This window comes from Dasypus novemcinctus, chromosome 1, assembly GCF_030445035.2.
Source record: "Dasypus novemcinctus isolate mDasNov1 chromosome 1, mDasNov1.1.hap2, whole genome shotgun sequence".
Taxonomy (NCBI): domain Eukaryota; kingdom Metazoa; phylum Chordata; class Mammalia; order Cingulata; family Dasypodidae; genus Dasypus; species Dasypus novemcinctus.
The window spans coordinates 87,656,966-87,682,017 of NC_080673.1; the positions used below are offsets into that span (position 1 = coordinate 87,656,966).

General features: G+C 37.5%; 1 protein-coding gene across 1 annotated transcript in view; it reads right to left on the reverse strand.

Annotated features, from left to right (window-relative positions):
- FAM241A (family with sequence similarity 241 member A) overlaps window positions 1–25,052 on the reverse strand; it is a 68,192-nt gene that overhangs the window by 25,972 nt on the left and 17,168 nt on the right. The gene's annotated exons all lie outside the window — the stretch shown is intronic.

Below are 25,052 nucleotides of genomic sequence, written 5' to 3' on the forward strand. Positions count from 1 at the left end.
CTGAAATATAAAAACTTTCCTCTGTAGCGCTAATCACTCCCATAGCTATTAAAGCTAAAGAAATGTCCAGCTTCATGTACTAATCCTGAATAAAGTCAACTACCCAAGAGCACCAGTTCACCAGAAGCACCTGACAAAACACACGAGTGTCAGTCATTGAACAGCCTGGGATGCACCTTCAAAAAAACAAAGCTAAGTAATGTCTATATCAAAGTCAACTGTTTCCTTTAACTCTAGCCAAAATGCCCATTGCTAGAGAAACAAACAAACAAACAAACCAGACTTCCCTTTAAAGATCTTGCCTCTTTTGATCTCCTTTGGTTTAACTGAAAAGAGAAATACTTCTTCTCATGTCTCTCCTCTATCATAAAAACTAATATTAACAATTTATGCCTAATCCCGTTGTCTATTACAATTTTTCTCTGGCATTAACCAACAAAATAAAATACCTTAAATTATACACATACATATATATATGTATGTATGTATATATATATTGTTCCCCACCACTTTAGAAAGGTGCCGTCTTTGCAGGCACCTATCCTTTTCTACTTCTGTGATCCACTGTCCTCTTAAAAACCATGTATTCCCAAAATTCTAATTAAGTTTGTTTCTTACAGAATGGGCATCTTGTTAGCCATGTGAAAACTCCATCCAGCTTCATAACTCCAACAATAGTGATGCCAACGCTTAACAAGTTAAGCTGGCATCAAACGGGGGAATGATATGGGCTGTGTGTGTGTGTGGGGGCTGTGTGTATAAGCTAAATGTGCTAATTCAAGCTTATCTGGAATGTGGAAAACATGTGTTTATTCAAACTTACCTGGAATGTGGGGGGTATGTGTTAATTCAAGCATACCTAGAGAGTATGTGTTAATTCAAGACCTATTTGATACTCAGATAAAACACTTGAAACTCTAAGAAACTAACAAAAAGTCCTTTTGCATATAAGCTCCGTTTGACTCTCCATTCCCACATCCTCTGTATAAAAGAAACCCAAAGATCCTATTTGGGGCTTGGGTTTTTGACGTGAGTCCCTGAGCCTAGCCGGTCATTAATAGACTTTCCTACCCAAGAATATTACTGAGTCCTGGCCTTCCATACATGATCATTGAATCTCTCTGCTTCCACAACAATGTTATTTAACAAACATCTTTGAAAGAAGAGTCCTGGACAAAAGCTTCTAAGGGTATGCACAGAAATACAAGAAACCCATGGAGAACTGTTTCTCAACAATCTTCCATTCACATTTGAATTTATACTAATCTGGTTTCTATCTTCATTATGCCATCAAAACAGTTCTTGATCAGGCTACCAGTAAACCGACATATCAATAAATTAGACATTTTTTAGTCTTCACAAGCTTATTTGACCACTAAACCACATTCATTACTAATGATCACTTTTTTCCTTCTTTTAAATTTTATATCACGTTCTTTTGGTTCTATTTTCATTCCTCTGGATATACCTTATCAGTCTCTTTTGTGTGTTAATCGTCCTCAACACAGCTATAAATACTGGTCCTTAGCCTTTGATCCTAAGCCTCATCTTTTCTTCATGTATATTTTCTTCCCAAATAAGCTTATCCAAACTCTACAATTATAATTACCACCAATAAGTGAATGATTTAAATATTACTTCCAGCCCAGACTTCTCTTCTGCACTCTAGACCCATATATTCAACTGCCTTCTTAACATTTATACTTGGTTATCTCGACTCTTCCTCAATGTTGAACACACTAAAATCCAAACCTTTGATTCTCCTTCTCAAACCTGGTCTTCATTCAATGAATGGAATCTTAAGAATGAAATCTGTGCCTTTTAAAGGCAAAAGTTTGTAACCTTTTCCTCCACTAATTTCCTATATCCACTTTATCAGTGGATTCTAATGATTTTAAGCCCTAAATAGCTCAAATCTATCTGCTTCTTCCTATATTATTCTATCTACTTATTTCATTCAGCCTCAACTTACCCCTTGTTCTCTCAGTGGCTTTTTCTGGTTTAGACTTATAGTCCTAATTGTAGTCCTTTATACTCACTTGCTTTTTCCTGATCCAAAGCTTTTAATATAATACGAGATATGTTCTATTCTCTTTTCATTTGCTAACTCCTATTCATGATTCAGATTTCAAGAAAGATTGTCTTGACCTCTCTGCTAGAAAAATCTTATTAAATGGTCTTGTCACACCACAGAGCTATCCTATCACAGATGAATTTGATGTTTTTGTGTGTGTGATTATTTGATTCATGTCTATCTTCCTCACTGGTCTGTAAGTAGTAGTAAAGCAAAAATCTTGTTCCTCTTAACTGTTGTATTCTCAGTGCCTGCCATATTTTAGCACTTCCATTTACATGACAAGGCCTTACAAGGTATTTATATACAACCATCCTACTAATTCAGTCTCCTTTCTCATTATTCCCTAAAATAAGCTCTACAGGCATACCTTGTTTTATTGAACTTTGTTTTGATCCACAGATACTGCTTTTTTTTTTTTTTTTTTTTAACAAGTTGACAGTTTGTGGCAACCCTGCATCAAACAACTCCATGAGTTCCGTTTTTCTAGCAGCACATGCCGACTCCATGTCTCTATGTCACATTTTGGTAATTCTCACAGTGTTTCAAACTTTTTCATTTTTGTATCTGTTATGTAAACAGATATAACAAATCTGTAATCAGTGATCTTTCATGTTCCTACTGTAATTGGGAGTGCCACTAACCATACCTATATAAGACAGCAAACTTAATATATTTTATGTGCCTCCTTATTCATTGAGCTACAAAAATTGAAATTAGTCCAGTTGATAACCCTGCAGTGGCCTCTAAGTGCTGAAGACTCAGATGACAGCATTTTTTTTTTAGCAATAAAACACTTTTTTTTTAGACATAATGTTAAATGTTGTTGCATATATACTTAATAGAGTATAGTGTAAAGGTAATTTTATACGCACTGAGAAACCAAGAAAATTCCTGTGACTTGCTTTATTGTGATATTTGTTTTATAGTGGTGGCATGGAACTGAACCCACAATATCCCTGAGATATGCCTGCATATCAGTCAAGTCCCCCTGGTCTCATCCTCACCACTCATGTCATCATGTTTGGGGCTTAGGGTAAATAAGCATTGTACTGAACATCTACAATGTTTATTTCCTATATTACCTTTTTAAAACTCAAAACAACCCTATGAGATAGATGTATTATAAGGAGTCTGAGACTTATTATGTTACTTGCTCAAATAAAGATATATGACATAGAGCATTGAAGAGACAATTGAATCTGGGACTAACACTGCAACTATGACATTATACCAGTTAAGTAATATTATTTTAATTTTAAAATTCAGTATGTAAAGTTTCTTTATAAACTTAGTCATAAAGTATGAGATGACCGTTTATAAAGCAAAAATCTAAATATTTAGATACAATAGAAAATTTTGAAGCCAGGGCAAGGAGAGTCTTATAAGAGGAGGAGCCCTCCTCTGTTTTCAGTGCAGACTATTGGAACTAGGTAAGATGTAACTCAACAAGTAGTAGTGAAGACTCTAATTACTGTATGCCAAGGGAGCCAACATGGGAAGAAAACGGACAAAATGTGCTTTATCAATTAATCAAAATATTAAATTCCAGAATAATGTTTTCATTATTGCATCAACCATAGCACTTCTGAGAGGCTTATTTTAGCTTGTATGCCCTTTCTCCTTGCACAGCCATAGATACACACCACTTTGTCTTTTGTTCCAAATCATAACCTTTGTCCTCATAAGTGGATTTCTGTAAGCAATGAAATGGCCCTGGTTCCTAATCATAAGCAAATGTGAGGGAGTGTGTCAATAGAGGATAAAAGAATACGCATCTATTGTTCTTCTATTCCTTCTTGTACTTTGGTGGCATACGTCTCCCTAGATAGTTGAATGTTTCCAGAAAATCACTCCAACCATAACACGATGTTTCACCATTTTTTTTTGCTGCCTCAGCAGAGGCAATAGCCGTCCTAGACCTTGTCTACATCTTGACAAGCCCTACCAGTAGATGATGTCTCACATATTAGCTCTTGTGTGAGTGAGTTTCAAATGCTCAAATTAGCCAGTGATGAATGTCAGTCACCAGTTTTACAGACATGATCAGAAAGTAATTGTGAGAATTTTCTTAGAGATTTCCAAGGAGGATTGAGGCCTACATATTCCCTACTCAACAAACCTGGCTTCTGAATCTGTTATTTGGCAGGATGCAGGGGGTGGACAGGTTTGCAATCTTCAATGACCAAAGGTGTAGTAGTGGCTATGGAAATGAAATTCACAGGGAGGTCCCAAAATTAACCAGGAATATATATCAAAACTTATCAGAGTCTACCTCAGATTTATAAAAAAAAAAAATTCCAGTGATTAATAAAAACCGTACTCCTTTATAATTCCATCCCTTCCTTACTCCTTACCACCATTTTGGTCCTATTTTTTTATACAATTATGGACCCCAAAATACATTGTTATAATTGTTAATTTATGTAATCATATGTTTTTAAAAGAGGGTGAGAGAAGAATGTAGTTTGAGTATATATTTCTAGAATATTTATATTAACCTTCTTATATACCCCATCTGGTTATCTTCATTCCTTCTTATGGATTTGAGTTATCATCTGGTGTAATTTCTGTACTCCAATTTGATTCTCATTTGCCTCCTTTGTACTGATATTGTCAAATATATTACCTTTCAATATGTCAGAGGCTCAAAAATTCAATTAAATACATAACTGTCTTAGTTTGCCACAGGGATCCTGATGCAAAGTATGAGAAATTAGATAGCTTTTATAATGAGGATTTTATTTAGGGTAAAAGCTTACAGTTCTGAAGCTGTGAAATGTCCAAATTAAAGCACCATCAGAAATGCTTTCTCACCAGTCAGTTACTGGTGATCCTGGTTCCTGCCACATAGTGAAGATGGCAACCAATCTCTCCCATGGTCACTGCCTTCCCCTTCAGAATCTACGATCTCCTGACTTCAGTTGTGGGCAACCGGGCATAAGGCTCGTCTTTCTGGGTTCCTCTCTAAGTTGTGGCTGCATCACTTACTTCCCAAGTTCCCTGTGAGCTATCAGGCATATAAATCTCTTCAGCCTTGAGTTGCTGTGTGGGCGCCCAGCCTCTCAAAGGCTTCAAGATTAAGCTTTGGTTGCTAGCAATCCTTGAGTATGCTTTCACATGGCAAGGTCAAAAAAGGCCGCTTCCTTTCTCTGTGTCTCTCTTTCTGTGTCTCTGTTTTATAAGGTGAAACAAGAGGGTGGAGACTCAATCTAAGTCATGCCTCACTGACAAAGTCAACCAAAATTAAGATTAGTCTCAATCTAATCAAGTGATCTAAAGTGAATCTAATGCAATCAAAGAGTACCACACCTATAGGAAGTAATTAAAGTACATAATCTTTTGGGAGTCAAAAAAGAATGTCACTCTGTCACAATACTGTTCTATGCAATTGCTTTAAAATGAGTCAAGGTAAGATACATGCAATTATATTGTCTTTTGTAATTATTTACATAATTATCTGTACTAGTGCTCTGTTTTTTGTGTATATGGATTTGTATTACTGTCTGGGGTCACCTGCTTTCATCCTCAAGACCTTCTTTAGTAGGTCTTGTGAGACAGGTTTGCTGGAAAAGAATTCTGTTTTGCTTTGCGGGGAATGATTTCACCTTAAGTCTTGAAATATAATTTGGCTGACTTTAGAACTTTGGTTAACAAGTTTTTACTTTCATATTTGAATATACTATCCTTTTGCCACCTGGCCTCCATTGTTTCTGATGAAAAGTGAGCTGTTAATCTTATTGGGTTTCCTTGTATGCAATGGATTGTTCTCTTTGTGCTTTCAAGATTTTTCTCTTTGTCTTTCAACATTTTGAGTATAATGTTTGGGTGTGAATCTCTTTGTGCTTTTATCCTACTTGGAGTTCACAGAATTTCTTGGGTGTATAAATTTATGTTTGATCAAATTTGGAAAGTTTTCAGCCAGTGTATCTTAGAATATGTTTTCTGGTCCTTTCTCTGTTTCCTTTCTTCTGGTACTCTCATTATTTCTATGTTGGTATGATTAATCATATCCCATATTTCTTGGAAGCACAGTTCATGTTTCTTCATTCTTTTTCCTCTCTCTTCTTCAGACTGCATAATCTCTATTGATCTGCCTTCAACTGTGCTGATTCCTTTTCATCTCCCAGCTTAAATCTACTGTTGATCCCCTCTAGTGAATTTCCACTTTGGTTGTTATACATTTCAACTCCAGAATTTCCATTGTAAAAATAATGCTTTCTTTCTCTATAGATATTTTCTATATGATGAGTCACTATTATCACACCTTCCTTCCATTCTTTTTTTTTTTTTTTAAAAAAAGATCAATGTGTTGATACACATTAATAAAGCATACAATTCATCCAAAGTACACAATCAATGGTATCTGGTATAATCACATAGTTGTGCAACTATCACTTCAATCATTATTAATTTTCATTATTTCAATAATAGTAATAAAAAATAAACAAAAAATCACCTCTCAATCTCTCTATACCTCCCTTGCTGTGCATAGCTGCTAATTCTAGCTATTTTTGCACATTCATGTATTTTTAAGCAGTTTTATTGAGATATAATTCATATACCATACAATCTATCCAAAATGTTAAATCAATGGCTTTTGGTATAATCACAATGTTGTACATTCTTAACTACAGAAAATTTTAGAACAATTTCATTACTCCAAAACTCCACACCTCTTAGAATTCATCTCTCAATCCTTCTATCCATATCCTAGCCCTATATAACTACTAATCTAATTTCATCCTTATAAATTGATTTATATTTACATTTTATATAAATGGAGCCATACAATATGTAGTACATTGTGTCTGGTTTCTTTGACTTAGCATAATTTTTTTTGGTCTGTGTATTAGTCAGCCAAAGGGGTGCTGATGCAAAATACCAGAAATTGGTTGATATTATAAAGGGTATTTATTTGGGGTAGGAGCTTACAGATACCAGGCCATAAGCATAAATTACTTCCCTCACCAAAGGTGAATGGCTCTGTCTCTTTCTCTGGGGTTTCTACCATGTCCAAGGAGCTGTCTCTATTTCTCTGTGTTCTTTTCCTGGCTCAGGTCCTCTTTTCCCGGGGCTTGCCTCTCTTTCCTCTGTGTGCTTACTTCCTTGGGCTCCAGCTTAAGACTTCAATATCAAACTCCAACATCAGAAACCCCAACTCTGTCCTTTGCCATGCCTTTTATCTGTGAGTCCCCATTCACCAAAGGGTGGGGACTCAACACCCTAAAGACTTGGCCCAACAAAGCCCTAATCATAACTTAATCATGCCCAGGTACGGACCAGATTACAAACATAATCCAATTTCTATTTTTGGAATTTATAACCATATCAAATTGCTAGAGTCTGATACAGTTTGTAGTATTAATATACATTTGCTCAGTTTCAAAGAAAAAGTCTCACATATGCAATATTACACACATTGATATTTTACATGAGGTTTTACAATGCTATATAGCTTCGTATTACATTTTTTAGCTTTCCTTTTAGTAATTTACATGACCTTAGACTTTCCCTTTAAGCCACTGTCATACCCATAAAATAGTACTGCTATTTACCAACATTATGTTGTGCTTTCACCTTTTCAGTTCACTACCAAAGATTAACACATAAATTTTTTTTTTTTTTTTTACCAATTCTGCATAGGTTAACCCTCACCTTGCCATTCTCTAACCTCACTCTCTTTTCTGGTGGTCACTCTCTTTTCTGGTGGTCCATATTCAGGTTATTAACTCCATGAGATTACAAAATATATTTAGATCATAATAGTGCAATCATACATATTTGTCCTTTTGTGTCTGGTCTTCTTCACTCAACATAATGTCCCCCAGATTTATCCATGTTGTCACATGCTTTAAGACTTCATTTCTTCTTACGGCTATATAAGATTCCATCGTGTATATATGCCAGTTTGTTTATCCAGATGGACACCTGCGTTATTCCCAACTTTTGGCAATCATGAATAAAACAGCTCTGAACATCACTGTGCAGATGTCTATTACTATCACTGCTCTCAGTTCTTCTGGGTATAGACCCTGTTAGCGATATTACTGGTTCACATGGCAAGTCAATATTCAGGAAATGCCAAACAGTCCTCCACAGTGCCTGTACCATTCTACACGTCCACCAACTGTGAATAAGTGTTCCTATCTTGCCACATCCTAACCAACACTTGCAGTTCCTATCTTTTCAATAGGGGCCATTCTAATAGGTGTGGAAATGATATCTCATTGTAGCTTTGATTTGTATTTCCCTAATCGCTATAGATGTTGAATATTTTTCATGTGTTTTTTCACCATTTGTATTTCTGTGTTGGACAAATGTTTATTCAAGTCTTTTGCCCATTTTTTAATCCAGTCATTTGTCTTTTTATTGTTGAGTTGTACTATTTCTTTATCTATATGGATATTAATCCCATACTGAATATATGATTTTCAAATAATTTCTCCCATTGAGTTGGTTGCCTTTTCACCCTTTTGACAAAGTCCTTTGAGATGCAAAAGTGTTTTAATTTTGAGGAGGTCCCATTTATCTATGTTTTCTATTGTAGCTCATGCTTTGGGAGTAAGGTCAAAGAAACCACCACCTACCACAATCTCTTTTAGGATGTTTCCCTACATTTTCTCCTAGTAGTTTTATGGTCCTGGTTTTTATACTTAGGCTTTGATCCATTTTTAGTTAGTTCTTGCATAGGGAGTGAGATAGGGATCCTCTTACATTCTTTTGGTTATGGATATCCAGTTCTCACAGCATCATCTGTTAAAGAGACCGTTTTGTCCCTTTAACATGGATTCAGTAAGTTTGCAGAAAACCAGTTGGCCATAGAGGTGAAGGTTTATTTCTGGACTCTCAATTCTATTCCACTGATCAATGTGTCTATCTTTATGCCAGTACCATGCTGTCTTGACCACTGTAGTTTTGTAATATGGATCAAGGCCAGGCAGTGAAATTTCTCCCACATCATTCTTTTTTAGAATGCTTTTGGCTATTCAGGTGTACTTTCCCTTTCAAATCAATTTGGTAATTGCCTTTTCTGTTGCTATAAAGTAGGCTGTTGAGATTTTGATTGGTATTACATTGAATCTATAAATCATTTTGAGTAGGACTGACATCTTCATGATGTTTGGTCTTCCAATCTATGAACACGGAATGTCTTTCCACATGTTTAAGTTTTCATTGATTTCTTTTAGCATTATTCTGTAGTTTTCTGAATATAGATCCTGTACTTCTTTGGCTAAATTGATTCCTAGATATTTGAGTCTTTTTGTTGTTATTGTTCCCCTGATTTCCTTCTCAGACAGTTCAATACTAGTGTACATAAACATCATTGAATTTTGCATGTTAATCTTGTATTCTGTACTTTGCTGAACTTGTTTATTAGCTCAAGTAGCTTTTTCTTAGACATTTCAGAATTCTGTAAATATAGGGATTATGTCATTCACAATTAGAGAGATGAGATATTTACTTCCTCTTTTCCTATTGGATGCCTTTTTTTTTCTTCTCTAATTGCTCTAGCTAGAACTAACAGACAATATTGAAGAACAATGGGTATCCTTAAAGGGAAAGCTTTCAACATTTCTCAATTGAGTATGATGTTTTTCATATATGTCCTTTATCACACTGAGGAATTTTCCTTCTATTTCCTATCTTTCAAAGTGTTTTTATCTAGAGGATCATTGGTGCAGGGTGTCATAGATGGGGGATGTATGGGAGGAGGTTCACCTGAGGCATACCTATAAGGTATATGAATGTGTTCAAGTATTCATGGGGCATTGTCACAGTGGGTGGATATTCACACAATAACCAACGGAATATCAAATTCCCATTCTGGGGAGTTCTGCACATTCTCTAATGTGACAATAAGAATCCCTTGAGTACAGGGAATTCTACTGGACAGTGACTAGTGAAGGAGGATGGACCACTGACGGGCCCTTTATAGTGATGACTGTACTTATGAATGTTTACTTTTGAAATTGAAACTTAGCTTAGTATTTTAGGGTGCCTTACCTCCTGAGAACCTCTTTGTTGCTCAAATGTGGCCTCTCTCTAAGCCAAACTCAGCATATAAATGCATTACCTTCCTCCCAGCATGGGACATGACTCCTGGGGATAAGCCTCCCTGGCACTGAGGGATTACTACCAAGCAACAAGTGCAACTAGAAAAAGACCTTGACCAAAAGGGGGAAAGGGTAAAGACAAATAAGCTTATACAGCTAATAGACTTTAAAGTGAGTAAGGAGGTCATTCCACAGGTTACACTTATGCACATCTCAGCAGGAACTCCTTGACTGTTGTATCAGTCAGTCAAAGGGTGCTGACGCAAAATACCAGAAATTGGTTGGTTTTATAAAGGGTGTTTATTTGGAGGTAGGCGCTTACAGATACAAGGCCACAAAGCATAAGTTACTTTTCTCACCAAAGTCTATCTGGAGCAAGATGGCTGCTGACGTCTGTGAGGATTCAGGCATCCTGGATTTCTATATTCCTGGGGCTTGCTTTTCTCTGGGTTCAAGGTTCCTTTCTTCCTGGGGCTTGCTTCTCCTTCCTCTGCGGGCTGACTTCCTGGAGCTCCAGCTTAAGACTTCAGCAGCAAACTCCAACATCAAAACTCCAAAACTTTTATCATAATTCAATCATGCCCAGGTACAGATCAGACTACAAGAATAATCCAATATCTATTTTTGGAATTCATAACCATATCAAACTGTTACAACTGCCAAAATAAATATTCCCTCAAATAGTGGGGTCCCTGAGGACTCTGAAGATAACCAGACAAGACAGCTCAGGAGTTTGGCGCCCTGCCAGTGGGTCCTACTTTGGAATTTATGCTCCCCAGTGTGACGGTTGGACTCCCCAGTTGGACTCAGTGGTGGTTACATACAGATGGCTTTTCTGCCTTTCTGTTTGAATGTACAGATAGTACTCAAGTGACAGGTGTATGTCCAAGAGACTTAAAATTTTGGGCTGTCCATGTACCAGTTGGGACCTGAATCAGATCTCAACAGATTTGCAACACTCAGTTCATTGGACTCACTCAGGATAACTAACAAGGAGATGATGGTTGCTAAGGACCATTTCAACGAACAGAGAGTCTGCAACTGCAGTCAAGATAGTCCTATCCATCTACCCCATGGGATCTATGCCCCCTCTAAATAGAGGGAGAGTGGGCATCAACATCACAGAAGCCTCAGGATTGGGAAATGGATGATGGACTAGAATAGACTTACAGTTGTTCTACTACAGACTTGTGATTCTAGCAATGGAAGAACTTTTATCACGGATGTAGAGGCAGTGGCCACTGGAGGTTCTGAGGGGAGGGTGAGGGAAAAATAGGTATAATTTGGGGGCATTTTCAGGACTTGGGAATTATCCTGAATGACCATGAAATAACATATACAGGCCATTGTATATCTTGTAATAACTTGCAAAAATGTGCAGGAGAGTGTGTAAACTATAATCATCACTTAGTGGCAATGTTCGAAGATGTGTTCATCAATTTTGGCATATGTACCACACTAATGAAGGATTTTGTTCATGTGGGAAAATGGAGGAGAGCTAGAGAGTGGGGCATATGGGAAATCCCTACATTTTTCATGTAACATTTATGTAATCTAAGTTTCTTTAAAATTTTTTAAAAAGTATATTATAAAAACAGAAAGAATGCTGGATTTTGTCAAATGCCTTTTCTGCATCAACTGAGATGATCATGTAGTTTTTCCCTTCAATTTGTTAACGTGGTATAATACAATAATTGTTTTCCTTATGTTGAACCACCCTTGCATACCAGGAGTAAAACCCACTTGGTCATAGTGTATAAGTCTTTTGATATGCTGTTGGATTTGATTTGCAAGGATTTTGTTGAGAATCTTTGCATCTATGTTCATTAGACTGGTCTGTAATTTTCTTTTTTGGTAGTATCTTTATCTGTCTTTGGTATTAGTGTGATGTTGGCTTCATAGAATGTGTTGAGTAATTTTTCCTCCTCTTCAATTTTTTGAAGAGTTTAAACTGTATTGATGTTAATTCTTCTTAAAATGCTTGGTAGAATTAACCTATGGAGCCATTTGGTCCTGGAGTTTTCTTTAATGGGAGAGTTTTGATGACTGATTCAATCTCTTTAAAGTGATTGGTTTGTTAACTTCTTGTACTTCTCATAGCATCAGTGTAACTTGTTTGTAAATTTCTAGGAATTTGTCTATTTCATCTTGGTTGTCTAGTTTGTTGGTATACAGTTTCTCACAATATCCTCTTATATTTTTTATTTTTGTGATGTCAGTCTTAACGTCCCCTCTTTCATTTCTGATTGTATTTATTTGCATCTTCTCCGTTTTTTTCTTTGTTAGTCTTGCTAAGAGTTTGTCAATTTTATTGATCTTCTCAAAGAACCAGATTTTGGTTTTGTTGATTTTTTTCTATCACTGCTTGTTGTGATTGTTCTTAATTCCATTTATTTCTGCTCTAATCTTTGTTACTTGTTTCTACTTGCTTTGGCATTTGTTTGCTGTTCTTTCTCTAGTTTCTCCAGTTGTTCAATTAAATCTTTGATTTTAGCTCTTTCTTCTTTTTTTTTTTTTTTTTCTGTGTCTTTTTGCTGCGTCTTGTTTCTTTGTCCGCTTCTGTTGTCGTCAGTGGCACGGGAAGTGTGGGTGGCGCCATTCCTCGGCAGGCTGCTCCCTCCTTCACGCTGGGCGGCTCTCCTTATGGGAGCACTCCTTGTGCATGGGGCTTCCCTACGCGGGGGACACCCCTGTGTAGCACGGCACTCCTTGCGCGCATCAGCACTGTGCATGGGCCAGCTCCACACGGGTCAAGGAGGCCCGGGGCTTGAACCGCAGATCTCCCATGTGGTAGATGGACGCCCTAACCACTGGGCCAAAGTCCCTTTCCTCTTTCTTCTTTTTTAACATAAGCATTCAGGGCTATAAATTTCCCTCTCAGCACTGCCTTCGCCTGACTCCAAAAGTTCTGATAAGCTGTGTTCTCATTTTCATTCATCTCAATATATTTACTAGTATCACTTAAAATTTCTTCTTTGACACATGGTTTAGGAGTATACTGTATAGCCTCCACACATTTGTGAATTTTCCTCTTTCCCATCTATTATTGATTTCCAGTTTCATTCTATTATCTGAGAAGATGCTTTGTATAATTTTAATCTTATACTATTTATTGAGCCTTGTCTTGTGACATAACATGTGATCTATCCTGGAGAAAGATTCGTGAGCACTTGAGAAGAATGTATAACCAGCTGAGTTTGGGTGCAAAATTCTGTACATGTCTGTTAGGTCTAGCTCATTTATCATATTCAAGTTCTCTGTTTCCTTTTGATCTTCTGTCTAGTTGTTCTATCTAATGATGTGGATGGTGTGTTGAAATCTCCAACACATTGTAGAGATCTTTATTTCTCCCTTCAGTTTTGCCGGAATGTGTTTCATGTATTTTGGGGCACCCTGGTTAGATGCACAGATATTTATGACTGTTATTTCTTCCTGGAAGATTTTCCTTTTAATTAATATATAATGGTCTTCTCTAACTCTTATAACTTTTTGCATTTAAAGTCTTTTTTTGCCCAATATTAGTATGGCTCCCCCTGCTCTTTTTTGGTTACTGTTTACATGAGTATCTTTTCCAAACTTTTCACTTTTAGCCAATTTGCATCCCTGGGCCTAAGGCAGGGATTCTTAACCTTTTTTGTTCCATGGACCCCTTTGCCAGTCATGTGAAAACTATGGACGCCTTACAAAGTCTACACTATACTGTGTATTATTTAATAAATATATCACACCCACACCAACATGTCCCCACAAGAATAATGTTTTTTTGAATTTCAATTAAAGCTCACAGACCCTTGGTTAAGAACCTCTGATCTAAGGTGAGTCTCTTGGAGGCAGCACAGGGATGGCTCCTGGTTTTTTATTCCCTTTGTTAGCCTGTATCTTTTGATTGGGGAGTTTAATCCATTCACATTCAATGATATTACTGTAGATGCTTTACTTACTTCCACCACTTTATTCTTTGGTTATCATATGTCACATCATATTTTCATCTAACTTTTTACTTTTGATTATCCTTTCTGCTCTCTTATCTTCTACACTCTTCTCCAGGCCTCTCTCTCCTATCTTTTTCTTTCAGGCTATAAGACTCCCATTAATATTTCCTGCAAAGGTGAATTCTTTTTTATGAACTCACTTGTGTTTGTTTGTGAACATTTAAACTCACTTTCATATTTGAAGGGCAATTTTGCTGGATAAAGAATTCTCAGCTGGCAGTGTTTCTCTTTCAGCATCTTAGTTTTATTATATCACTGTCTTTTCGACTTCATGGTTTCTGATGAGAAATCTGCACTAAGTCTTACTAGGCATCCTTTGTATGTGATGGCTTGCTTCTCCCTTGCTGCTCTCAGAATTTTCTCTTTATCTTTGACATTTGACATTCTGAGTAGTATGTGTCTTGGAGTAGGTCTATGTGGATTTATTCTGATTGGGTACTCTGCACTTCTTGGACATGTAAGTTCATTTCTTACATGAGAGTTGGGAAATTTTCAGCCATTATTTCATCAAATGCCCTTTCTGCCTGTTTCCCTTCTCCTCTCCTTCTGGAACTCCTATGACACATATGTTGTTTCTTTTCATGTTATCATATAACTCCCTGAGCCCTTGCTCATTTTTTTCCCCATTGTTTTCCCTCTCTTCAATCTCAGCTATTATGTCTTTGGTATTACTTATTTGTTCTTCTATCATTTCAAGTTTGCTGTTGTATGCCTCTAATGTGTTTTTTATCTCACCTTTCATGTCTTTCATTCCCATGAGCTCTGTTACTTTTGTTTTCAGGTTTTCAAATTCTTCTTTGTGCTTTCTCAGTGTCTTCTTAATGTCCTTTATCTCTTAACCATATTGTCTTTCAACTCATTAATTTGATTTTGGAAATTTTTATGAATCTCATTGATTAGTTGTTTCAAATCCTGTGTCTCATCTGAGGCTATGATAGAGTCCTTTGTGTAGGCCATTTCTTCCATTTTTAAAAAATTATGGCTTGCAATTTTATGTTTATGCTCTGATTATGATGCTCATTTCTCTCTCGTAGGGATTTAGTGGCAGGAGGCTGTGTGTTCTTTGATTCTTGGTTCAACCTGTTCTGGGTCTTTAGGATTGTCCCTGTTGGATGCTCAAATCTGGTTCCTGGACGCAACAATGGGTTGCATACCCCCTTCAAAGAGCCTCAGGCAGCGAGGCTATAAGGCACCTGGTAAAAGCCTCTCTTACTTATTGACTTTTAATTTCCTCACATGCACTTCCTTGGTCTGCCAGCAGATGATGCTCTTTGGTGGCCTTCTCAGTTTAAAGCCTGGTTGGAGTATGTTCACTGCAACACAGACCAGATCAATGTGTTGGAGGATCCTTCCTGAAGGGTAAGGGCCTTGTAATTCAAACTTTCTTAGAGGCTGTTCTCCAACTTTTGTTGGCAACTCCTTCCTTTTTCCCAGGTAGGAAGTATTTCCACTCCCCTCTGTGTCCTCAACAACTCCACCCAGCCTGAAAGGCTCATGGGACATAGCAGACAAATTTTTTCATTAAAAAACTTAGTGTGTTTATTTTGTAAGCTCACAATCTTTACTATACACCTATTGTTTATGCATGTTCATGTATGAATGATATACTTCAATAAAAAGTAAAATAAAATAAAAAAACATAAAAAGAACTGAGTCACCCTTAGGCTGCATCCCTCTCTCTCCCATTTCCTGGGGAGGTGGTACCCTGAAGTCCCCACTGTCTGTAGCCACTGGCCCCAAAGCCTGAGAATTCAAAAGTGTCTGGGGGTGGGGGGGATACAGCTGCAGATTTTAATGCATGGTTTCACCAACACAATTCTTTACCTTTGTCTCTTCTAGGCAGTGTCCAGCCTTCCCCTGGTTCCTAAACCCTAGAACATTTTCTCCAAGTCATTTCTACCTGTCCTGTATTTTTCTCAGAGGGAAGAGAGTCCCATGTCTTTCTAGCCCACTATCTTCCCAGAAGTCCTTCCTGTCATTCTTTAAGCATGGTTTCCTTTAGTTCTTTGAATATATTTGTAATAAGCTATTTTGAAATCTTTGTCTGCTATGTCTATATTGATAGCACTGTTCAGGCATGCCTGTTTTTCCCTGTGCATGGGTCATATGCTCCTGTTTCTTTGCATGTCATACAATTGTTTGGACATTTTTGATAACATTTTATAACAGTACTATATACTGATCACACCATCTCTCCCAACTCCCTTCAGTAGTGGTTCTTTTTGCTAAAGTGTTTATTTCTTTAGTGACTTGGCTGAAATAATTTTTTGACAAAGTACATTTCCCCTGTAGTATGCAGCCTGTGATGGTCTTGCTCACAATCCCCCCCCCGCCCACCCGTTTTCATCTTTTAGCATGATTACCTACGGGTTGTCCCTGGGTTAGAATAAACCACTTTGTGGTAGAAGGTTGTGCTTAAGTCCCACTAGCCAGTTAGAGTTTTACTCTTTATCACTGAATACATCCGTAGCTTGAAGACTACTTTCTCAGTTCAGGGAATTTACCTCTTTGCCCCATATTTAGCTAGGGACTAGCATCTTGGAGGTTTCCAATTTGATTGCTCCTGAGATGTCACTGCCTTCAGCCTATACATAGTATATAGTTTTCCAGATTGCCAGAGCTGTGATATTATCCTAAAACCTAGCTTCCTACAGTCAACCCTGAGTAGAAGCTTATTGTTCAATCAGTGTTTGATAAGAGGTTATATTTAAGTTCCTTGTGCCAGTGAAGTTTTTCCCTTTGTTGCTGGGTCTGTGTGCAGCTTAGGGGATACTTTCAAGTCTCCCCCCTTGTCCTGCTATATTTTTGGCTTTTTTTGAGGTACTAGGAAGAGGTTCTGAACCCGGGACTTCATATGTGGGAAGCCAGCACTCAACCACTGAGCCACACTGGCTCCCCTGGATTGCTTTTTCATGTTTGCTTGCTGTTTTTTGTTTTTAGGAGGGACTGGGGACCAAACCTGGGACCTCCCATGTGGGAAGCAGGCACTCAACCACTTGAGCCACATCTGCTCCCATCACTTTTTTTTTTTTTAATTTTTAAAAGTTTATCACCCCCTTTGTGGCTTGCTTGCTGTCTGCTGTGTCCATTTGCTGTGTGTTCTTCTGGGTCTGCTTGACAGCTTTTGTTGTGTCATCCTGCTGTGCCAGCTCTTCGTGTGTGTGGGCTGTCAGCTTTCCATGGGCACAGGGAGTCAGCTCTCTGTGGGCATGGGCCGTCAGTTCTCTGCAGGCGTGGGCCAGCTTACCTTCACAAGGAGGCCCTGGGATGTGAACCCAGGGCCTCCCATATGGTAGATGGGAGCCCAATTGATTGAGCCACAGCCACTTCCCACTCCCATCACTTTTTTTATTTAATACTGAACTACCAGCATTTTCTTAATTATTCCCCACTATGATCTGTAGTGCTTTAGATAGTACCATTAGGGATGTTGTTCTCTATTTTCTTTTCCAATTAAAGTTAGTTTTCTCAAGCAAATCTGTGGAGCCCTTCACCCTGGACAGAGAACACCTGCTGTTCTTTCCTAGGCAGAACTTCTGCACCACTGCACTATAGTTCAGTGCAGAGACCCAAATGGGATTTCCCAGATTGACAACCCCATTCCACAGTGGGCACTAAGTGGGTGGGTGGGGGGTGCCTTGTCATTTTGGTTTGCCTTTCCTGTTGTGGAACTTCTACTCTACACATGAATTGGGGTGGGGGTGATTGGGCTCTAGTATTTTAAGCTTGCCGTGCCTTCTGAGTGGGTTTTGGTTGGGAAAGAAATATCTGGTTCTCTTGGGTGTGTTTATCTGTAATACAGCTTCTTCACCATTGGGCTGGGGTAGGGACAGGCTGAGAATCACCAATGGTCTGTCCTTCCAGGGTGAAACTGTAATTCCACACTGGGAGTTGAGGGAAAAGGGAATCCACATCATCTTGGCTGCACATGCTGGAATGGAGCTTCCATAACCCAGAGCTGAGAGGGGGAAATGATGGAATGGGAAGTTATCTCAAATGCTACCAATACTCACTGTTATGAGATTTAGCAGATTTTCTTAAAAGAATGTCTCTCCATTTGTCGTAGGCTCCTAGGAAAATTCCCAGATATATTAAATTATTGTTTTTTAAAAATTTTCACCAGTTAAATTGTTCTTTTGATGGGGAGAGGATCACCTGATTACTTATTCCACTGTTCTGAAAGTCCTATCTCAGTTGTTTCAAGAAAGTGCTTTTTTTCCTATTCTTTTGATTTTTTTTTAGTGATTGTTGAGATCTTCTGTCTTCTTTTCTTAAAAAAAGTTTTCGAAAAATTGTAGGTTTATAGAAAAACCATGTAAAAATATAGCATTCCCATATGTCCTCCTTCCCCCTATTATTAACATTTGCAGCATTACTGTGGTGCCTTTGTTACAACTAATGAAAGAATATTATAACTGTAGTATTAACTATAGTCTACAGTTCACATTAGGATGTATTTCTTTTTCCAATATAGCATCCTATTATCAACATGATGCATTAGTGTGATACATTTGCTGTAATTCATGACAATATTTTTATAATTGTACTATTAACTATATTCTATCATTCACAGTAGGGTTCACTGTGCAGTTCAGTCCTATGTTTATCCTTTAATTTCTATTCTAGTAACATATATACACAACCTAAAATTTCCCCTTTTAGTCATATTTACATATATAATTCAGGGTATTAGTTACACTCACAATGTTGTGCTACCATTACCACCATTCATTTCCAAAACTTTACAATCAACCCAAATAGAAGTTCTTTACAAATAAAGCATTGATTCCCCATTCCTTACTGCCAACCTTGTCCCTGATAACCTAAATTCTAGATTCTCATACAATATTTGTCCTTTTGTGTCTGGCTCATTTCATTTAACATGATGTCTTCAATATTCATCCATGTTGTTGCATGACTAAGAAATTCATTCCTTTTTAATGCTGAATAATATTCCACTGTATGTATATATACCACATTTTGTTTATACATTGATCGGTTGGTAGATACCAGTTGCTTCCATCTTTTGGCAACTGTGAATAATGCTGCTATGAACACTGGTATGCAAGTATCTGTTCAAGACCCTGCTTTCAATTCGTTTGGGTATATAACTAGCAGAGGGATTGCTAGGTCATATGTTAATTCTATATTTAGCTTTATAAGGAACTGCCAAACTGTCTTTCACAGCAGCAGCAGCATTTTATGTCCCCACGAGCAATGAATAAGTGTTCTTATTTTTCCACATCCACTCCAACACGTATAATTTTCCTTTTTTTAAAAATAGTAGCCATTCTAGTGACTATGAACTGGTATTTCATTGTGGTTTTGATTTGCATTTCCCTGAGGTCTAATGATGTTGAGCATCTTTTGATTCACTTTTTAGCCATTTGTATATGCCCTTTGGAGAAACGTCTGTTCAATTCTTTTGTATTTTTAATCTCTACTTTTGTGCTTTTCATCCCCATAATTTATGTTTCATTTTATACTTTCAAATTCTTCTTTATGCTTACCCTTTGTCTTCTTTTTCTAAAACAAATCAATTTTAGTGATACATATTAATAAAGCATACAATTGATCCAAAGTGTACAATCAATGCACCTGGTACAATCACATAGCTATGCATTTATCACTTCAATCATTATTAAAGCATTTTCACTATTTCAATAATAACAATAATAAACAAAAAACAGACAAACAAACAAACAAGAAAATTCCTCATCTCTCAATCCCTCTGTTTCCCCTGATGTAAATAGCTGCTATTTCTGGCTATTCTTGTACATTTATTTATTTGTTTATTAAGCAGTTTTACTGAGATGTATTCACATACCATATGATCTATCCAAAGAGTATATCAGTGGCTTATTTTTTAGCTGTTAAAAATTCCTTTCTTGTAAAATTGTAAAATAAATAAAAAATAGATGGAAAGAAATTACAAATTTTAAATGCGAGTGCAAGGCTAAGGTTAGATTTAATATAATCAATTATAAAAAATAGCATAGCAACAAACATTTAAAAATGTAAATAATTCAAATATAATAGAAATTGTAACTTAATTCTAATTTTTATATTACAGCTCTAACATTGGACATAATAATCTCTAAGAATGAAATAAATTATTGGCTTAGTTATTTAATTTTCATAATTCTTTCTAGATAATCAAGTTCTTATTTGGGAATTCTTCACATCTTACTAGAATGAAGTTCAGCAGATAATTTGCCAATTCATAATTTTAAGAGGCAGAAAAACTCAAAAATTTGTTCAATAGTAGTCATGCTAAATCATTATTGATCCAGATAGATACTTTAATCAAAAAGTATGAATAAGGAAAGGTTAAAGAAGAATGAAGGATCCAGAAATATACCTCTTCTCCAGCACACCTCAATTAAAAGCAAGTGTTTATTTTGAATGAAACAAATTACAGAATACTAATCACAGGAACAATTTGCCAGTTGTACTAAGAAATTATTGTTCAAATACTATAATGTTCTTATGTTATCAATACATTTGTCTGGTCTATTCCAGTTCTTTTTTGGTTACTATATGCATGGAATACCTTTTTCCAACCTTTCACTTATAACCTGGCTGTGTCCATATATCTGAGGTGGGTCTCTTACAGACAATGTATAGATGGCTCATATTTCTTTATTGATTCTATCAGTCTATATCTTTTGATTGGGGAGTTCAATCCATTACTCAGTGTTATTACTGTAATGTCATTACTTATTTCAACCATTTTGTTCTTCAGCTCTCTGTTGTCATATCGTTTTATTGTCTATCTTCTTATACTTTAGTTTACCCTTCCTAATAATCTTCATTTCTACACTCTTCTCCAAGTCACTCACCCACTTTTTTTTTTTTTTCCTTTCAGGCTACAGCACCCCCTGTGGTATCTTTTGCAAATCTGGTCTTTTGGTAATATATTCTATGAATTTCTGTTTGTCTGTGAAAACTTTGAACTCACCCCCATTTTTGAAGGAGAGCTTTGCTGGATACAGAATTCTTGGCAGGCAGTTTTTCTCTTTCAGTACTGTAAATACATCATACCACTTTCTTCTCTTCTCCATGTTTTTTTATGAGATCAGTACTTAATCTTATTGTGTTTCCCTTGTATTATATGCGATGCTCTGCTTTTCTCTTACTGCTTTCAGAATCCTCTCTTTATCTCTGATATTTGCCATTCTCAACAGTAGGTGTCTTGGGGTAGGTATATTTGGATTTTTTCTGTTTGGGATGCACTGTCCTTCCTGGATATTGATATTTATGTCCTTCATAAGGGTTGAGAAGTTTACATTCAATATTTCCTCAAATATTCTCTTTTCCATTCTCTTCTACTTCTGGGACACCAATAATGCAAATGTTTTTGTATTTCATATTATCATTCAATTACCTGATACTCTCTTCCATTTTTTCCATTCTCTTCTCCTGTCTTTTCCAGTTCAGCAGTTCTATCTTCAAAATCACTAATTCTGTCTTCAAGCAATCAAATCTGCTCTTATGTGCCTCTAATGTATTTTTAATTTCATCCATTGTGTCTCTCATTCCCATAAGATGTTACTTTTCTTTGCAGGCTTTCAAATTCCTCTTTATGCTTTCCCAGTGTCTTCTTTTTTTTTTTTTTTTTAATATTTATTTATTTAATCACCCTCCCCCCCCCCCCCGCCCCCAATGTTTTTGCTGCCTGTATCTATTCACTGTGTGATCTTTTGTATCTGTTTCTCTTTTCGGTCTCCTCTTCTCATGTTTTCTCCTCTAGGATTCACTGGGATTCAATCCTAAGAACCTCTGATGTGCAGAGAGGTTCTCTGTTAGCTGTGCCACCTTAGTTCCTGGTTTTTGCTGTGCTTCACCTTGACTTTCCCCTTTGTCTCTCTTTTGTTGTGTCATCATTTTGCTGTGTGATTCACGTGCATGGGCACTGGCTCACCATGTGGGCACTGGCTTGCTGCAGAGGCATGCTTTCTCTTTTTCTTTTTTACCAGGAGGCCCCAGGGATCGAACCTGGGTTCTCCCATATGGTAGGTGGAAGCCCTATCACTTGAGCCACCTCTGCTTCCCCCAGTGTCTTCTTAATATCCTTTATTTCTTTAATCATATTTTCTTTAAATTCTTTGAAATGATTTGTGAGAGTTGTGTGATTATCACTGATTAACTGTATTAAATCCTGTATCTCTTCAGGATATTTGTGTTCTTTTGGCTGGGGCATCTCTTCCTGTTTCCTAGTATGGCTTGTAATTTTTTGCTGATGTCTAGGCATCTGAATATGTTGGCAAATTTACTCTGATGGCTTCTTTTTTTCTCTTGCCTATTTTTTTTTCACAGCTCTTTTTTGATATTTGGTTCAACTTATTCTCAGTCTTTAAAATTGCCCAGCTTAAGTTTTCAATATCAGGCTAGGGATTCACTAGTGGGGAGCAGATTTTTCCCAAGGGGTAGGCTAGAGAGCACAAATGTTTTTTGTCTGTGCAACTTCCAGGCCAGCCAGTAGATGGCGCTAGTCAGTGCACATTTCCACAAAGGTATCTTAGTCTCAGTTTTCCTGAGTTCTTTTGTGAATCTCCAGAGCAGAGATTCAAAACAGGATCCGCTGGCTGAATTCACTGAAAAGCACCCCAACCTCCCCTTCCCTCCCCTTCACTATTCCCTTGAAACAGCTGACAGGGAGGAAGGTGTCTACTCCCCTCTCAGTCAGTTGCAGAGAGCCAGGTGTTTTACCCCAGTTTAATATATTGGCGGTGGGCGGGTGGGGGAGGGGGGAAGACCATCCTGGCCACCACTAGGGTTTGGTAACTCACGTTTGTTGTTTTGGCTTCTTTGTCTCTGTCTCTCGCCTTCCTGGGAGTTGTGTAGCACTGTCCTGGTCTGCTGACCCCTAAAGCAGGTCCTGCAGGTAGCTGTTGGCTTTTTCCATTGTTTTTGTGAAAGCTTTAAGCTCTGCCTGTTAGTCTGTCACGATCTTCCCACAATCCTCCACTCTTAATATTTTAGCTCTACATCTATATTTTCCTTTATCTTCTTGAATTGATTAAGGAGATTTCTTTGAATTTGATTGATTAGTTTTTCTAAATACTGTGTATTAGCCATAGGAGTGCTGATGCAAAGTACTAGAAATCTGTTGGCTTTTATAAAGGATATTTATTTGGGGTAAAAGCTTACAGTCACAATTGGACTAAAGAGTCCAATTCAAGGTACTATAAGAGGTACTTCCTCACCCAAATTCTATTGCCACGTGTTGAAGCAAGATGGCGGGTGATTCTGTGAGTGTTCAGCCTTCCTCTTTCCTCTTAAGGCTCCATGTGTCTACCTTCTTCTGATCTCAGCTCTAGGATGGTATAGGCTTGTCTCTCTTCCTGGGGCTCATTTCTTTCTAGGCTCAGATGCTCTGTTCTCTTCACAAGGTCAGCTGTAAACTATCAGGCTCATCTCCTTTCCCAGGGCTGCAGGATCCTCTGAGTATCTACTTCTGTGTGAGAGTCTGTTTTATCAGCCCACAAAGGGGGCAGGGATTCAATGCTGAGTTGTACTCTAATGATGTGGTTGAATCACAGCCCTAACCTTAACATATTAATCAGACATCTCAGCCTTAATCTAATACAATCAAAGGGTTGTTATACCCAGAGGAACAGACAGTTTACATACATAATCTGTATCTCCTTCTAGAATTCATAAATAACATCAAACTGCCACATACCGTTTCTCCCCTGAAGTTTTAATTTGTTCCCCTGACTGAGCCATATCTCCCCCTTTCTTAGTATGGCTTGTAGTTTTTTCATTGATGACTGGACTTTTGATTATTTTGATGTGTTAACTCTGATGGTCAGTTTCTCTCTCTAGTCTAGGGTTTTATTGTTGATGGGCTTTATGTTATAGCTCTTTGATGCTTGGTCCAACCTATTCTGGACCTTTAGAGTAGCCTGTGTTTGGCATTTCAGATTTTCTCAGCTGCTCTTTACCTGTTTCTTACCCTGAATATGGAGTACAATTATTAAGATTGCACTTTTGTGCAACTGTTTCTCCTCCAGCAGAAAGCTTTCTTTCCTCTGTTCCTTCTCTGAGAACCTCAATCTGTTCTGTTTTTTTTTGTGCAGAATTTTCTCCCCAGAAAATCCTATGATTTGTTTAAATTCTCTCCCTCATTCTGTGCCGCCTTTTCCTTACACTTTTCAGTTCTGGGACCTGTCCTGTTTTAGAGGAGCTCAATTCTCCCCACCCCTACCTTCCAACACCCTTTTTTCCTGTAAGGCTTTTCAGCCTCTGGTTTTTTCCCTATTATGGTATCTTCCCTGAGAACCCAGAAAGGTCTGTTTTACTTTTAGATGGTCTAGTGAACAGAGATTGGATTGAGGGAGCATACCTCTTGCCAAGAGTTCTGCTATGGTCTCTATTTTTCTTTTTTTACCCCTGGGGGTAAAAAATCCCCCTTGGATTTCTGTGGACTTGTGTCCCTGTGCCTGGATATGAAAGGGGTTTTAACCTGCTGTTGTGAATGGCTCTACAGTCTGCATCCCAGCAGGAGGAACCCAGGTCATGTTCCCTCTGTGCAACACACAAGCTACATGGGACCAAGTGAATAGGAGGAGTCTGGACTGACAGCTCCAGGGAGGAGGAGGGAGGATAAGATTATTCCTCCTTTTCTCTGACTCAGCAATTGTGGAGTCCTTCCTGTCTCTATCATCCTCCATTGTTCCAAGCAATTGAAAATTTATCCTTTTTTAAAAGTGTATTTTGAAGAAAGACTTTCCAGGGAATGTCTTATGTTGTTTGCTATATTGATGTCGTCAATTTTTATGGTGAATTGAAGGACAATTCCTACAAGGCTCAACCTGAGAATTCTGGATGGTTGACAGCCACTTTTCTGAAATCAGGAAAAAACTCATAATATTGAGGATCTATTTAATCAGACGGTTCTTCTACTAACATTTTAAGCAAACA